This window comes from Crocodylus porosus, unplaced genomic scaffold, assembly GCF_001723895.1.
Source record: "Crocodylus porosus isolate Cpor-Errol unplaced genomic scaffold, CroPor_comp1, whole genome shotgun sequence".
Lineage (NCBI taxonomy): Eukaryota > Metazoa > Chordata > Crocodylia > Crocodylidae > Crocodylus > Crocodylus porosus.
In genome coordinates this window covers 31,704,341-31,720,697 of record NW_017728912.1, presented here as the reverse complement: position 1 = coordinate 31,720,697, position 16,357 = coordinate 31,704,341, and the positions used below count along the sequence as shown (strand labels likewise).

At 45.9% G+C, this 16,357-nt stretch overlaps 1 long non-coding RNA gene across 1 annotated transcript; it reads right to left on the bottom strand.

Annotated features, from left to right (window-relative positions):
* Positions 1-5,851: 5,851 nt before the first annotated feature.
* On the bottom strand, positions 5,852-14,563 carry LOC109309459. The gene is made up of 2 exons (XR_002100919.1): positions 14,375-14,563; positions 5,852-6,047 (listed from the first exon to the last, which is right to left on the bottom strand). It is a non-coding gene; the product is annotated as an uncharacterized LOC109309459 (long non-coding RNA).
* Positions 14,564-16,357: the final 1,794 nt, after the last annotated feature.

Here is a 16,357-nt window from a genome sequence, read left to right as displayed (position 1 = left end):
TTCTTTGCACTGAGCAGGAGGACGAGCTCACCCTGCTTGTTGCCCAGGCTCCTGGCATTAGTGTACAGGCAGGCAAGTGTGCCCTGGGGGTGCTCTTGCCTTGCCCACAGATTGGCAGTGGCATTGAAAGGCAGAGCATTTCCAGGTGCCTTCACTGCTCAGAATTGCCTCAGTGGGCACATCTACACAAGTCACTTACTGCACATTAGCGTAATAATACTGTGCAGTAGTGTGGTGATTAAAAACTGTGCTATTAGCCTACTGCGCAGTGTTATTAGGCTTATGCACAGTAAGCATCACAAAATAATTATGCGCAGGTGCTACTGCACAGTAACTCTAGTTAGTGTGTATTTAGTTAGTACTTCATTAAGCAAGTAGTGAATTAAATGAGAAGTAACTAAGATGCATTAATGAATGTGTAGACATGCCCAGCGGGAGGAAATGCCCTACCTAAGGTAGAGGTGCTTCACAGAAGTGTCAAATTCACTAAACCAATGCAGGGCACTGTACTTGTTCCACTGATGGGTTCAGCCACAGTTTCTGGAGTGAAATGTAATTCCTTTCCTTGGAGGGCTGAAAACACAGACAACAGACCCAAAGCAATGTGAATATTAAAACCCTCAGCTTTGTGAGTCCTGAATTAATGAGTAAGTCACCTCAGGACATCCTTATTACAACTGCTTTACATTATGGGCATCTATACATGTGCTGTAGGGTGTGGGGGAGAGGGGTTAATTAGAATGGCTCTCAGGAGCTGTTCTAATTAAACTGCCTGCAGCATCTCATGTATTCAGCATCCAGTGGTTCAAAGTGGCGGCGGGGACACTTTTACTAAAGCTCATTTGACAAGCTTTAGTTAAAGTGCCCCCAATGAAATTTTGAAATGTGGGGACATGGAATACATGTGACGGTGAGGCTGCTAAAGTATTCTAATTAAAACTCCAGCAGACTCAATTAATGAAGTCTGCTCCAATGCACTCTAATTAGAAAGCATGGAGCAGGCATCCCGCATGCATACAGGCACTCTTACAAATAGACACTTGTTCCCAGAGCAAAGGCCTACTGCAACAGCTTCTGCTAGAACTCACGCCTTGTCTGGGGCTAACCATCCAGCCAGAATTTAAAAGCATAGGAACATACATCTGGAAGGGGCCACCCGAGCCACTGAGTCCCGTTCCCATACAGCCTTACCTACAGTAGTTCTCCCAAGCTACTTTGGGCTTTGGTTTTGCAAGTTCTTGGATCCTGGCAAATGAAAATAAAAATTAAAAGATGAGTTAAACTTGAAGAAATTATTAAAACGAGCAGAGAGCACATATGATTGCATATAGCACCCTAGGGAATCCTCAAGCCTCTCTCTAAAAGGCTTTCATTGTGAGGCCATGATGAAAAAAGAACATTGACATCATTTTTCATGTGATATGTCTGACTAGTCACTGGCTCTGGGCCATGACCCTTCTCAGAATTTGCTTTTAAGTCAGAGGTATCTCCCTACCAGGCCAGCATTTCAGCTGGTTTAATACTCCAATGGACTCATAAACTAAGTTTTGTGGTACAGTAGCCTTCTCTTTTGGACAAGATTGTGGGGACACAGATGCAGGATTCTGACTCATTGCAGGAGCAGTTCAATATGGAAGGTGGAAAGTGGTGACAGCCCTTTTTCTTATTTAAAAAATGTGACTTTCAACCTCAAAGACTAGAAGATAAAAGATTCTCCTAGCCAACACAACTAGAAACAAAATAAGTACTACATATGTGGCAGACTTACTGATACAGGTCCAACGATGCTCCGGGGCAGAGCCTATGGAGTGAATAAAAGGAGCTGCCTGCCCAGCATGAGGGACACCCGTCAAGGGACAGAGAAGAGGACAGGCTAAGAAGAGCTGGTGTGAACTGGCCAGAGGGCAGAACCAGTGCCCTGAAGAGTCTGAGGTGCCTCTTCACAAGCAGGAGTGGGAAGTGGCTGTGTCCCCAGCTCTGCTGCAGGGAACACGGTGTCGGTGCACGGCTCTGTGCATGGAGCTCAGACCCTGGAAGCTGCACAAGGTGACTCAGGTCTGCAACCCCTGGCGACCAGGTGGGACCTCAGTGCACGCAGCAGTGCATGAAGCTCAAGACCCTGGGAGCAGCCTAAGGCGGCTCGGGTCTACGATCCCTGGCAAGCAGCCAGGGAACTCAGTGCAGGCGATGCTGCACAGAGGGTCCAGGAGACGGATTGAGCCCCGGCGCCACATGAGGCGGCCCAGGCCTCCAACCCCCAGCAGGAGGCAGAGCCCTCAGTGCACGTGACAGTGCACAGGGCCACCTGTGGCTGCCAGCCCAAGGGAGCCAGTGGCCTGAGAGGCCATGCATGTGAGGAGCAACTCTGCCAAGGAAACGAGGACCACCTACCCAGGCCCTGGAGTCATGAGTCACTGGGGAAGGGATTTCCACAGAGGAGGGGCGCTACCCCAGCTGTAAGGCAATTTATCCCCAGGGAAGCTTGAGCTAACCGGTTGTTGAGGTGTCTTATATTTTGTGGGAAAGTGCCTCCTAGTCTGTGACACTGCGCTTTATATTTAGTGGACATTTTAACTTTGTATATTAGTAGTTTATAGAGTGTTAAAGTTTAAACTCCTTAAGGGACACTGCTGGGACCCTTGATGGTTATATATGTACTTACCTGTGTATATTTGTGCTTTGACTGCTGTTTAATTGTATTTCTATCTCCTCACCTGCATTTTCCTGTTGTTTGTCTCGTCTAAATCCAGTGTTCATCAACACATTGTTTGGGACTACCTGGTGGGGTGTAATCTTTCAGCCTTTATATGTAGGACATAGTATTATATGATAATTGTATATCTGTTTATCTATGTGTATGTGTAGATAGATAGAGGCTGGAAAGGACCTCGCAGATCATCAGGTCCAGCCCCCCACTCTGGGCAGGAAGACAACCGGGGTCAAGTGACCCCAGCAAGGTGACTGTCCAGTCTCCTCTTGAAAACCTCCAGGGTAGGTGACTGCTTCACCTCTGGAGGGAGCTTATTCCACAGTCTGGACACCCTGACTATGAAATAGTTTTTCCTGGTATTAAGCTTGAAGTAGCTTTCCAGGCGTTTGTATCCATTGGTCCTGGTCTTCCCCAGGGGTGCCCTAGTGAACAGTTGTTCATTAAGGTCCTGATGCACTCCTCTGAGATAGGGGTAAGCTGCTATCAATTCCCCTCTCAACCTTCTTTAATGAGCTTTTCTGGGATTTTCCCTGGGATAGAGGTTAGGCTGATTGGCCTATAGTTGCCTGGGTCCTCCCTCTTCCCCTTTTTGAAGATGGGCACAATGTTGGCCCTCTTCCAGTCATCAGGGATTTCCTCTGTGCACCATGAATTCTGAAAGAGCTTTGCTGGGGTTCTGTGATGACCTCAGCCAGCTCTTTCAGCACTCTTGGATGGAGTCCATCCAGTCCCGCTGACTTATAAATGTGTACCTTTTCTAGTTGGTATTGCACCCGCAATATATTGCATGTTGTATATATTGTATATATTGCATCCCTATATATATCCATATATCTGTGTGTGTGTATATATATCTGTTTATTAATAGCAAATCTCTTAATTATTGTATATATTAATAAATCTGAACATAGTTAAGTATCTCTTGTCCTGGCCTGACTCTATAGAGAGCAGAGGGATCTGGCCTATATATTGCAGATCCTTCTTGCAGCACCCCTGTCTGCCACCCATCCCTTCTATCTGGAGAGGGGAGCACAGTACTTGGGTGCACCTGGGTTACACATAGAAGCACATGTGTTACCAACTCAGTTATGAAAAGACTATTCACAAACTGCTTCTTCTGTACCGATTAAGACACATGTCCTATACTAAGCTGCTTACACTTTAAGGTTGCATATTATTATTATTTCTGCTACCACCCACAATGAGCTAGATGTTTAAGCACAAAAAATTGCCTGCTTCACATACACGAGGAGCATGTATCCTGAAGAAGGTATGCTGCTTATACAGAATATTCATTGATTCAAGAATTCTCAACAGAGTAAGATGTCATTGTCTGCTTCTGTGTATTAAGTGTCTGAGTTAAGAGGATAGGTGCACTTCTGCTGGTGCTTCCCCAGGCTGCAGATACTCAGACTGCATGGCCATTCAGTTGAAGAGATATAAGCTATTGATTTAGCAGTCTGACTGTATCTGCAAGGTCTTAATTTGATTCTATCTCAAATCCTTTGCCAGCAACCTCTCTGTTTACTGAAGCAAATGGAGAAAGAATTGAATAAAATAGACCATGCAGCATAAACTCCATCCTTCTTGTTCCTGAATTCCACATCTCACATGCTAACACTCTTGCTGTCTGTTCCAACCCATCTGTGAATAGGAAGGGGAGAGCAGGAGGATTTCCTTTGTCATGCAATATTTTCTTTAGAAATTGTACAGAATATAAATTGTTATAATTCTACGACATATTGTATCAGTATTGCTATATATATTGCATATAATATAAATATGCATATAATATATCAGTTGTGCAGCCTGCAATGTGTACACTGTGAGATTGACCTCTAAGTGGGAACACAAACCACCTAACACCCATTCAGCAAGGATCCTTTTCCTGGGAAGAGCAAGTGCAAGGAGCACAAAGTCTTCAATCACAAGACCTCTTAGAATGAACAAGAACATATAACCTGTTTGGGAGCCTTTACAGCAAAACATCTCACAGCCTGATTGGCATCCTTCCTTCCAGCATGGGTGTGTAGACAGATGTGAATCTGAAACAGTTTGCCTTGAAAAAGTCCACTGAGAGCAAACCTTTGCTTAAATCAGGAGTGGGCAAAATACAGCTAGCAGTTCAGATTCAGCAGCTGCCCCTGAGGTGCTCTGTATGGGGATGAGCCCCATCCACTACTGGCCAGGGCAACCCATGCCATGCTCCCACCCACACCTCCCCCACACGCACTGATAGCACTGCCCCAGCCTCAGTTAGCGCGCACATCTTCCCAGCCAGATACTGCTTGGCTCCCTGCACCTACAGTGGCTCCTTCTCCTGCCCATATGCCCAGCCAGGGGGTGGGAGAGAGGGGGAAAGCTGGGCAGCCCCTGCCTGGGGGGGAAGAGTGGATGGAAGGCAGCTGGGACCTGGAGCCCTGTATGCTGGGGCGGGAGCTGCCCGGTTGCAGCTTTCCCCCGACCTGGCTGGGTGTTTGATGGCAAAAAGCAGGAGTAGGAGAAGCCACTGGAGGCGGGAGGAGTTGAGCAGTAGCTGGGTGGCTGCAGCAGCACTGTATGTGCTGGCCAGGGCCGGGGCCAGCAGGTGTGGGCCAGAGTACAGTGTGGGCCAGAGTACACTGTCCTGGGTGGGAGAGGGCAGGGCTCAGCCCCATGTGGAGCACTGTAGGGGTAACCATGGGTCAGATGGGGGTGGGGGGTGCTGAACACACCATCCAGGCAACCTTGCTCCTGAGTCTTGCTAGCTTCCCCTGGTTCCTAGTGCCCCTGTCTCCTGTCATCTTTGACAGGCAGCCAGGATCAGATACATATTAATTTTCTAAATTGTTTAGGGGCAGCGCAGGCCAGATAGAATGGTCTGGCTGGCCTGATCTGGCCTGTGGGCTGTATTTTGTCCACCCCTGATCTAAAGTAAGGGACATCATCAGGCAATGGAGAGACAAACAGGACCATATCTATGCAGAAGAGGTTTGCTAGGAGTGAATATAAAGACACTTTGAGGAGAGCCTATGATGACTTTAGTATAATGATTTCTCTTAAGAGCAAAGGGCGCAGTTTGAAGGTGTTGAAAACCTCGTGCAAAGTGCTAAATGCTGTCAGCTCTTGTTTAGAAGTAATTTTCCCCCAGATATTTTAAACTTTGGCTTTCACAATATACTCTTTCTTATTTAACATGAAACCCCAAAAGGCTCAGGCCTACAATCCATTCTCTGACAAACCACTCATGAAGGCACAGGCTCTGTGTTTTGTCCCATAATGACTATTTACATTTCCAGATGACTGCACAGGGTTTTGTTTCCTTACCTGTAACTTGAATATGAACAGCGCAAAGAAACTGTAAAGAAGACAAAAACTTAAAGTGGGTTTTAAAATCCCAAAACAATTTGCAGTCTATGCTGTCATTTATCTGCATAAGCAGAAAATGGGCCTTTATTCATTCTATATATAACAATTGGTAAGGGAAGATGAGTTTGTCCAGCTATTTAAGCTATAGCTCCTGTAGCTCTATATAGCTTCCTAGTCATTAATAAATTCTTAATGAAACTATACTGAAAGCACAATATACACATTTCCCCTGAAAATATAGCATTACAATTCCCTCTGTATAGCAGTTGTAACAAAAAGGGCAGAGGTATTTCTCTAAACTCTTTGCACACTGGTGGGAAATCTTCATTAGACGTTTTGTACAGGTTCCTGCTTGGTTGAGTCTATTATCTCCTTTAACTGCAACTTCAAAGAGCTTTAGATGAATGGCAGTTACATAAACTGTGCTGTATGAAGTAGAAAATGAATTGCATTTTAGGAACCGTGCAGCTTGAGAAACAGGAATATTCTAAGTGAAGTGATACGTGTTATAAAGGTAAATGATGTCATACTTGTCCAATTAGTGGAGGATAATGTTCTTTGATGATGGTGGCAAGAAAAAAACAACCTACAGATGTGAGTTTTTATGATTCCTGCTTTTAGCTATACTGTTCTTTCAAAGCCACCATTTGAGCCTTTACAACTGAAGCTGCATCACTTGTTCCACATTTCTTTAATCCATTTTTTTTTCTAAGGACTCATACCAATTTCCTTTAAATATGCATTCCAGACAACAGGGTATGTGAGAAGGGCCAGTGGAACACTGAAAAGCAGGAAAAAAGAGCATGTCAAGGCAACGTGCAAGATCCCCGGGGAAGGGCGGTGCCAAGATTCACTTTTGCAAGGTGTAGAGCCACCCTTTAATATATCTTGTTTAATTAATGTATACAAGCATCAGAACTTCCATGCCTCTGGCTTGCTAGAAGTGTGGTGCTCCTTTGAACAAAGGCAATGGAAAAAGCCTGGTATTGTGCTTTCAATTGTTCCATGTCAGGCATGCCCAGTTGATAGGTAAAATGCATGAGGGTTAGCTTCTCCATCTGCTCTGCAAAGTCAATGGCTGCCAGTTCAAAATGGCTAGCAGAGAATGTTCCCCACCTCAAGTACTGGCTGCCCCTCCTATAAAGCCCTCATTGAGGAGGTGCAAGGAAGAGCCAGCCCCTACCTGCTTTAGCTCCTGCAGGGACTGGCAAGCACTTGCTTAGGAAATTATCATAGCCCTGTCCCTTTCTTGCTCTCAGTCCAAGTTGTTGTGTGGCAGACAGCCCAGCCCACGGCCAGCCAGGCCAGCTGCTTTCTTACTCCACAGGATCCCTGGTCACATGCCAACCAGATGCTGAAGCAAGGAACCCTTTCAGCCTGATAATCAAACCAGTACTAGCCCTGCACTGGGCCTGCCCCTGAATGGGAAAGGGAAGCTTGTTGGCAATGAGTGAGGAGGGGAGGGTGGAACAAGGAACATGGTGCTGCTGTGGTGACGGGGGGGCTGGGGTGTCTAGTGACTCTGAGTGGGGCAGCAAGTGTCCATGGCAGGGGGTTAGGTATCTGTGAATATGGAGCATGAAAGAGGGGCTCCTCAGCTCCCACATGGAGTGGTTAACAGAAGAGATACCCATCTTCAGCTGGACTAAAGGGGCTTCTGGGATCAAGACTCAGTTTCCCATTCCCTGAAAAGGAAGCTGCTTTAGGAGCTACTCTCTGGCTCCAACAAGCAGTGAGCCAAGGCCCCAGGAGCAAAACAGGAGTCATCTCCTTTAGTGTCATTTTGAGCTCAGTGAGTTCCCACACTTTGTTCAGGCAAGCAACTAAGACTGGCTTCCCTGAGCCTTGGCTCCCAAGCTCTCCGGACTCATAAGGTCCATCAGAGAGCAGGCAGCTATGGATAGTGGGAAATCTGCAAATGCCCACAATACTATCCACATTCTTCCCAACACCTCAGCCCCTCAGAGAGACCCCAGAGCAGGGTTCCCCCCTGCTCTTTCTCAGCAGCAAGTCTACCAACTTCCTTTAGTCTGCAAGAGGCCCATCATATCCAAAGCAGCCTGGATTGCATCTTGTTTTGCATCTTGAGGGGGTCATTTGCACTTGTATAACTTGAGTCAAAGCACCCTGAGGCAAGAGCAATTCTTCCCTGCCTGCCCAATCCTTTGACCTGCAAGCCCACTACAACCTTCAACTCCGCCCTGGTTACCAGCCAACCTTACACTGGATTCTCATAAGGAACCAATATCTCAGCATGTTTTATATTCATACCGTATACAAGTCACTTGCTTTATATTTATAGCTATTTGAGGGGTGGGAGCTGTCTATCATGTAAACAAATATATTCTGGGATCTTTTGTAAGAAAGGGGGTTTTTTTTGAGAAATAAAAAATACTTCCATGTAATTAACTTCTTGCTCCTCTGGATAGAAGCCAGCCATGGAAACATCAGGAGGAAAGTGAAGGTTCTGAGAAAAAATTAGTCCCCTGAATGTGTGTGTGTGCAGTCCTCATACACACACCCAAATGACTTCCAAACCTTCACCAGGCAATAGCCTCAGATTGTACTATTTGTGGGAAACGAGTGCCACCTGCTGGGCCAGGAGCAGCAGCACAATTCATTATTTTCATGTTAGGCTTTGTCAAGACATGGCCAATGTAACAAGGAAGTAGGACACATTGCTGTCCCACTGGTCCCACATGACAGAGCCACGCTGTTTAGACTAATTTAGCTCCACTCATACGTAGTCAGTGCAAGGCTGCTGAGGTTAAGAATGTCTCAGGTGAAAGAGAAGAGAGCGAGGAAGGAGAGGCAGAAATGGCAACAGAAAGCAGGGGGCAGTGGAGGGAAGATGAGGATGAAGTGGAAAGCCAGCTCAGGCACTGAGCAGAGACCAGAAAGAGGGATGGATGCTTCACTGCCAAGGCAGGAAAATAGCAGGGAAATGGCAAGGCTGAGGCTTTTACTTATTAACCCTTCCTCTCTCTCATAAGCAGGATGAAGTCCAAAAACACCCTGTTTACTTTAGCTTGGTTCCAACAAGGCTTCTTAGCTCCCCTGCTGCCAAATTTCTGGACCCCTGGGAAACCCCCTGGGCTAGACAGCATGGCCCTGTGCACCAGATAGGGTGCATGGGACCCAGCCAAGGCAGAGTGCAATCACCCCCACAAGGGATCCAGGCTGCAGACCAGCCTTTGCCTCTCATCTGACCTGCAGGGCCAAAAGGTTGAGTGGCACTGCTTTACCACACTGTTACAAGAACAAGAATGCCATCCCCAACCTCAGCTAAACCAGGCCCCCCAGGATGCTTTATTGCTGTGGCTATATTAGGCTGGTTGGGAACCTCTGGTCCACACTTGCAGATGCTGCTTCCTTTCTACCGCCTCCAGAAGATGATAAGATCCCTTCTACCCTGAGCAACCTCCACCAACTGGCAAGAGTGAGCAAGAGCCCCTGATTGAGGAGGAAGGGACCTCAGAGCAGGTCCCAGAGATCAATCCTTGTCCTTCCCCAGAAAAGCCATTGCTTTTACACTGGATCATTTAGAGGCCTTCCCAGAGCTGCTGTCTGGAGAGAGACCCTGGGATGTGAAACCCCTATCAGACAGCCCCACAGTTTGCCATACATTGCAAACTGCCCACACAAGAATAGCTGCTCCCCTCCAGTAAGGACATCCTGGACCCACCTGAACACTATGCAGACCCCCACAGCTCTCCCTCTGACTGCTAAGAAAGCTACATAGTGCCAGGTGCTACACAGTCACAACTACATAGTGCCAGGCTCTGGGCCCTATTCACCAGGTCTAACTACCTGAGTTGGGACAGACTGTCCCTATTTATTTCCAAGCTCCCAGCTCATGTAGGAGATACCCTGCATATGGGACATAGACACCTGTGGGGACCAGCAGCTTGGGCCATGGGTCATCTGGGGAAAGGGAGAGAGGAAAAGGGGGAGACACAAGGCAGCACTCAGGATCTTGATTACTAACAGGAGCCTGCAGGTCCCTTCCCCCTGTGGAACTACATTGCCCCTGCCCCACAGACTAGCATAGCTCTGTTGTGAGCACTGCTGGGGGCACTTAGACACAGGCAGCCCAGGACCTGCTGCACACCCGGATGGCTCACCTACCTGTGCTCCTTGCAGCCATGCTGGCCCTGGAGCAGGAACACAGCAGGCAGGAAGGGCCTGCTCCCCACTTGGCCCAGAGCAGCACCTGCCCTGCCCAGAGCTCACTGCCATGTGCTGTCCATGGTGCTACTGATTGTCCCGTCACCAGGGCAACCAGCAGGGCTCTTGGTGGGGGGGGGGGTGAGGGGGAGGTAGTACATGCAAGTCTCCTGAGCTGATCTGCATTAAATGTATTTAATCAAACGCCAATAAGCCATTGTGCTGAAGCATGCAGTGAAAAGCCATCTATACATCTGCAGTCTAAACAAAGTTGGAGTCTATCTGGCTCCCTGTTCCCAGGCCTATTTTGCCCACTGCTCCCAAGCCCATTCTGTCTGCACAAGGGAGCTGAAAGGAATAAGATTTCATAGACATTAGGACTGGAAGTGGCCTTATGAGATCATCAGGTCCAGCCCACTGTCCAAAGGGCAGGAAGTCAGCTGGGGTCAGACCACGCCAGCAAGATAAGCATCCAAAGAGAAAAAGCCTGGGAGAATTCTCTCAGATTGTATGACCATGCATATATGTAGCCTTGCTGTTGTTAACCCGTTGGGGTATGTATATTTCAACCTTTGCACTTCTGTTATTAGGTGCTTACATATTTATCTTGTAACTTATAGTCTTATCATTCCCTTCTGTTTTGTGACCTTTAAGAATTGGACATTTTTATGTTTTATCATTATTTTTTAACTACTTTTAATTCAGATGGAGGATGGAGGAGACAACCACTAGGCACAACTGGAAATAAGGACTGAGCACCCATACAAAAGCCTTGCCCAGAACCAGGCACTGCATTTCACTCATCTGATCTGCACCAGAAGGGGTAGAAAAAACTTAATCACACATTAACCCCTGGCAGCATTCACCAGTTGGCCAAGCTCAAGAGGAAATCTGTTATGCTTCTTGGTAGTATGCAGACCCATTTTATCTCATGTGTAGGTATTTGTCTAGCCCTCAGTCCTTCGTTCTAGGCCTTCCCTAGATGTTAAATGCACCCAAGGCAGGAAAGGACGAGTTTGGTGTTGGAGAGGTATTCTATTCTCTGTGACCAGACTGACACAGACAGGTATTTCTCATCCTGGTAGCTCTGGGAAATGGGCAGTAGAGGAGGGTCTCTAGCAGTGAAGACCCTGGAGGTGCCAGAAATGTCACTTATTTGAGCAAATTAAAGCACGATGAGTATCTGTGAAATGAGCACTATGAGAAAGCCTTGTGAGTCATTTCTCCCACTCCAGAATCCACCAGCTGGACTGGAAACCCCTGAAGCATCTGCCTGCCAAGAAAGTAGCGCTCAGCCAGGAGCAGGTACTACACAAGGGCCAGGGCTGGGTTCTAGCACGAGGGCTAAACATGTGATGGATGTTCAGGAAGGAAAAGCCTTAAAATCATCTCAGGAGGCTCAACTGGGGACCTCAGAGAGGCTTAGAACCCACTGTCCAAATCTTCCATTGGAGTGCTAGGTAAGTATGTCTAAAGGCTTCTGCCTTGAAATCAACCCAGCCACCCTGAGCCCTCCTGAAACCTTGGTGTCACTAAAACCTGTTCTTTCATATCAGAGTGGGCTCAGTCAGTCCATCCTAATTAAGTAACCTCACAGACTCTTCTGTTATGACATCAGCTGAGCCAGTGACCTCACCAGGGCCTGCATTTTCACATCCGTCCAGCTAACTTGAGGGGCTAAGCCAGGGAACTTATGGACACTCATATCTGCACGTAAACTGAGCAATGTAGAAAGACTTGTTTAGGAACTTCACATGCTGTTTTACCATGATATCCTCACAGTTAAGGAAAGGTACTTCATCACCCTTTGCAGTGACTTCCCAAAAGGGCTCTTCCTTCCACTAGTCTACTAGTTATGAAATCTGCTTTGGGTCTACCACAGATTTCCTCCCTCAGCTTAGTTTCTCTCAGTTCTCCAGCAGTCAAATTGAGCAGATCACTGTGGGGATAAATGCACTGACTATTGTGAGACAATTTTAATTCAGCAGTGATGGAGATAGGCATGTAATAGCAGGGAGAGGCAGAATGGGTAGACAATTACATCTTGGAGGAACACCTGTTTTTAGTTGTAGTGAGTCACACTTTTTCAATGTGAGCACATACCACAAAGTTCAGTCTGATCACTTTGTAGTCTCTCTTGCTGACTTATATCTTTGGTGCAGCAGCTGCCTATACGAGCAGAAGCACAGGCAAATATTTGTATGGTGCCAAAACACTATGCAACAGCAGTCATGTTGATCACCAGCAGGGGCTAATTGGAAGAACTCAGGGGAAGCATAAGCCTCTATATTTTGAGCTAAATGACCATGCACACCTTCTAGCTTCATAATGCAGCTGAAGTCAGTGTCTCAGTCCTCCGTCTGATAGGTGCAGTACAGGATAGGTGACAGGTACAGAAAGAAGAAGGTTCCTGATGCCACTAAATGGTGGATTACAGGTTCAGTTACCCCTATAGCGGTGACCATATTACTTGCTTTGTTGCCTATTTACCTTTCAGAAGGAATTAATTCACCTGCTCCTCTACCAATATTATATAAACCATACCTGTTTACAGTGCCCTCTACCATCTACATGGAACAGACAGGCAAACCCCATGTGAAAGAGTGAATGAATGCTGATTTGACATCAATTCCAGAAAGATACACTTTAACCTTCTTAGATATTCCTTTACCAACCTCAGAGAAGCTGTTCTTAAGGAACAAAACTTTTTGACTTGAAGGCAACGTTGCAGAACAAGAAATCATCCACAGATTGGATTGTGTTAAGCACAGTCTCAGCAGAGACTACAGATTCTTATTCCTTTACATGAACTAGCTCTTATGTCCCTCGATGAGTTAGCTGCTTTGTTTATCCCTTTTGATCTCAACCTACCTCTGCCTCTCTCAGTGGTACCCTCTCTCCTGTCCTTTTCTCTTGCTTTCCCTATCCTGTGTATTTAAATTATTTTGTTTCTATTCAGTACCCCTGCTCTCTGCAAGTCCATTCATAGAGCATCTAATAAAGGAGGCTATCACCTACAAAAACTTACACCTTTCTGAACAAGTTAGTCTCTAAGGTGCCACCCTGCCATACTTTCTGCCTGACAGTTGACAATCAATACATCTTAGGTGACAGCCATTTGTGCCAGCAGACAGGGGATGCCTTCTGAGGCCTGAGTCTCACAAGCATCCAGCAGTACGGTCTCAGTTGTGTTTCTGCTTCCAAAGATGACTTTGGCTGTGTCTCCAGAGCAGAGGCTAAAGAGAGGACACAATCCGCAAACATCACCGATCCTTGATCCTCTCGACTTCCAAAAAATACTGCCCTGGGGTGTGGAATGCACACCGCACATAAAGGATCCATTTGAAAAGCTACTTCCCTGAAAGAAACTTGCTGAGAGAGCCTCATGTAGAACAGCGCACAGGGTCAGCAGACCCATGATGGCTGCTGCAGGGGGAAACAGACCTGGCAAAGCAAAGGAAATGGACAAAACAGCCCCTTCAGCCAGAGAGGACTTTTATGAGTTAATCTCAGAAATCAGACCTCTAAAATCCACTCTGGAGACAAAGTGTGATTAGGATTAAAGCAGAGAGAGAAGACAGTGGGGTAGGGTCAGAGCTCTGGAAATAAATATGGAGGAAAACCTACAACCAGAAATAACTGCAAAATAAAAGCAAGATGGCTGGAAAAAAGTAAAGGAGCTTGCAGTGAAACCTGAAGATGTAGAAAATCACGAGTCAGGAAATAATCTAAGAATTAGAGGGTTCCCAGGAAGTGTGGAAAGGGGAGATCCTGCAGAATACCAACAGCAGGCCAGGATCCATCACAAGAGACGGAGCACGCAACCCGCTGCTGTTTGTGAGTTCTGCTGCAGTGAAGCTTGCAGGAACAGATTACACTTTATTTATGCAGTGAACTAAATGACAGGATATAACTGAGGAACAACTCTCATGTACACAGCAGCTCAGAGTCCCTGCTGCTGACCCACTGCCCACAACCTCTTCTATCCAGCCAACATGGATATCCATATATACAAGCCTCTTAAAGGGCCAGCATCTTTACACCTCCCTTTTTTCTCAAAATATACTAAAAAGATTGCATATATTGGTGGTATTCATAACATTCTAGCCACAACAGCTCTCAGTGAGTCTCAGGAGGCAAAATACTTACAAGAATACTTCCCCTCTAATCTTCTTTCATAACCAAGCCAATTGTGGGGCTCTGTGGAGTACAGCCCTCTCCAAGTTCTCCCTGCTCTGGGCTGCTGAGTTCTCATGGTCTCTGAGCAACGCATGTGTGGGGGTCTCCTGAGTTCTAAATATCACTCTTCACAACAGACTCTGGGCCTTGCTACTCCCAGATCATCCCTGACCAAAGCTTATTCAAGCACTTCTTGAATACCTCCAATGATAGAGATTCCCCAGCTTCTCTAGGCAGCCTGTTCCACTACCTCATTGTTCTAACAGCGAAGAAGTTTTTTCCTGATATCCAACCTAAACCTACTCTGCTGCAAATTTAAGCCATTGCTACAGACCCTACTCTCCACAGCAAGGGACAACATATCACCTCTGAATTCAGCTAATGGAGTCCAAGGTGAAGGCAGTGCATGCATGTCTGTGCTTTATTTGCATTCTCAGAAGCCAGGATAACAGGACGTTGTTGCAAAAAAGGTAATAACATACTGGGCTTTATTAATAAGAGTGCCACTTGCAAATCACAGTAAGTGATCCTCCCACTCGACTGTATTCAGCACTGGTGAGACCTAACCTGGAGTACTGTTTGGATACTAAAAAGAGCTTTCTCACTCTGATGGTGGTTAAGCATTAGAACCAGCTACCCAGAGAGTTTGTGGGATGTCCATGCTTGGATGTTTTTAAGGAGCAAGTTATATAAGCACTTGATTGAAATGGTTTAATCAAGGATGACCCTACCTTGAGCAGGAAGTTGAAGTAGATGACTTCCTGAGGGCCCTGCCAGCCCTACTTTTCTATGATTCTGAAGTCAAGCTTGTAACAGGAGTACACAAGCAGATGCAGTAACTTTCTTACATGATAATACATATACCTGCTTCGACAATGAAAGGTAAATTTTACAGGTAGAAGTTGCAATGAAAAGTAATTTATCTGGAAACTAAGAAGGATCTGTAAGGTCCCTTCCAGCCCCTGACAACTATGAAACTATAAGGGAACAGATCTTTTTTGTAGATGTAAAGGCTCTAAAAGAAATCATAGCACAAGTAAAAATCAGCATTTTTCCACAATTCAGCTGCCCATACAAACAGTTACACAGAACTTGTAAGAATACCTATAATCATCATTATTTCAATAAACAGTAGTATTGGTGTAGCTCTTGTTTAAAAGGAAGAGAAAAAAATGAGAAGGGAAAGGAAAAGAAAAAAAAGAAAAAGAAATCCATTCCCCAATTAAAAATGATGGAAAATTTAGCATTTTTGACTCTCACGGGTTTGTTTTTGGTTGTTTTTCTTTTTAGAAGCTTCTGCTTATAAAGCGTGGTAGCCCAACTTAGACGTGACAGTCTCTTTTCAATTCTTAAAGTTCACAGTTCAGATGCCTTAAATACAAAGGACAAACAAAAGGAACCTCATGTAAACTTAATACAAACCAAGCACAGAATAGATGTATAGATATTCCACAGGGAAAGCACAGCCAGGTTTCTTGTAAGATTGGCAAGGACTTCGCACAACCTTCTCCCGACAGAGGACACTGGAGTGGTGGCATATTCTTCAGGTCCTGTTGCTAGCACAGGAAAGCCGCACTTCTTATGGAGAGCTTGAGTACAACATTGTGTCAGTGGCTCTCAACACTAAACTAGACTCAGGAAAAAACAGAATAGAGACAGGCACTGAACTCCAGAACTCCCTGTTCACTGCACATAGGGTGCAGAAATGAACAAATTGTGCTGATCACGATCTCTCTGTAGATAATAGATCTCAGTCTCCCAAACAGCAGTTCTTGCCACTATGTCAGTAAATCAATTCAGAATCTTTCTGCCCAGAATTTAAAAACACAAAAAAGGAAGTTTGTTTCTCTTTGAGATAGCTATTTAGCATCCCACAGACAGTTGCTGCTGGTAGTAAACCAGGAATGTGGTTATTTAGAAGTATTTAGTCAGCTGTTACAGAGACCAACTGAG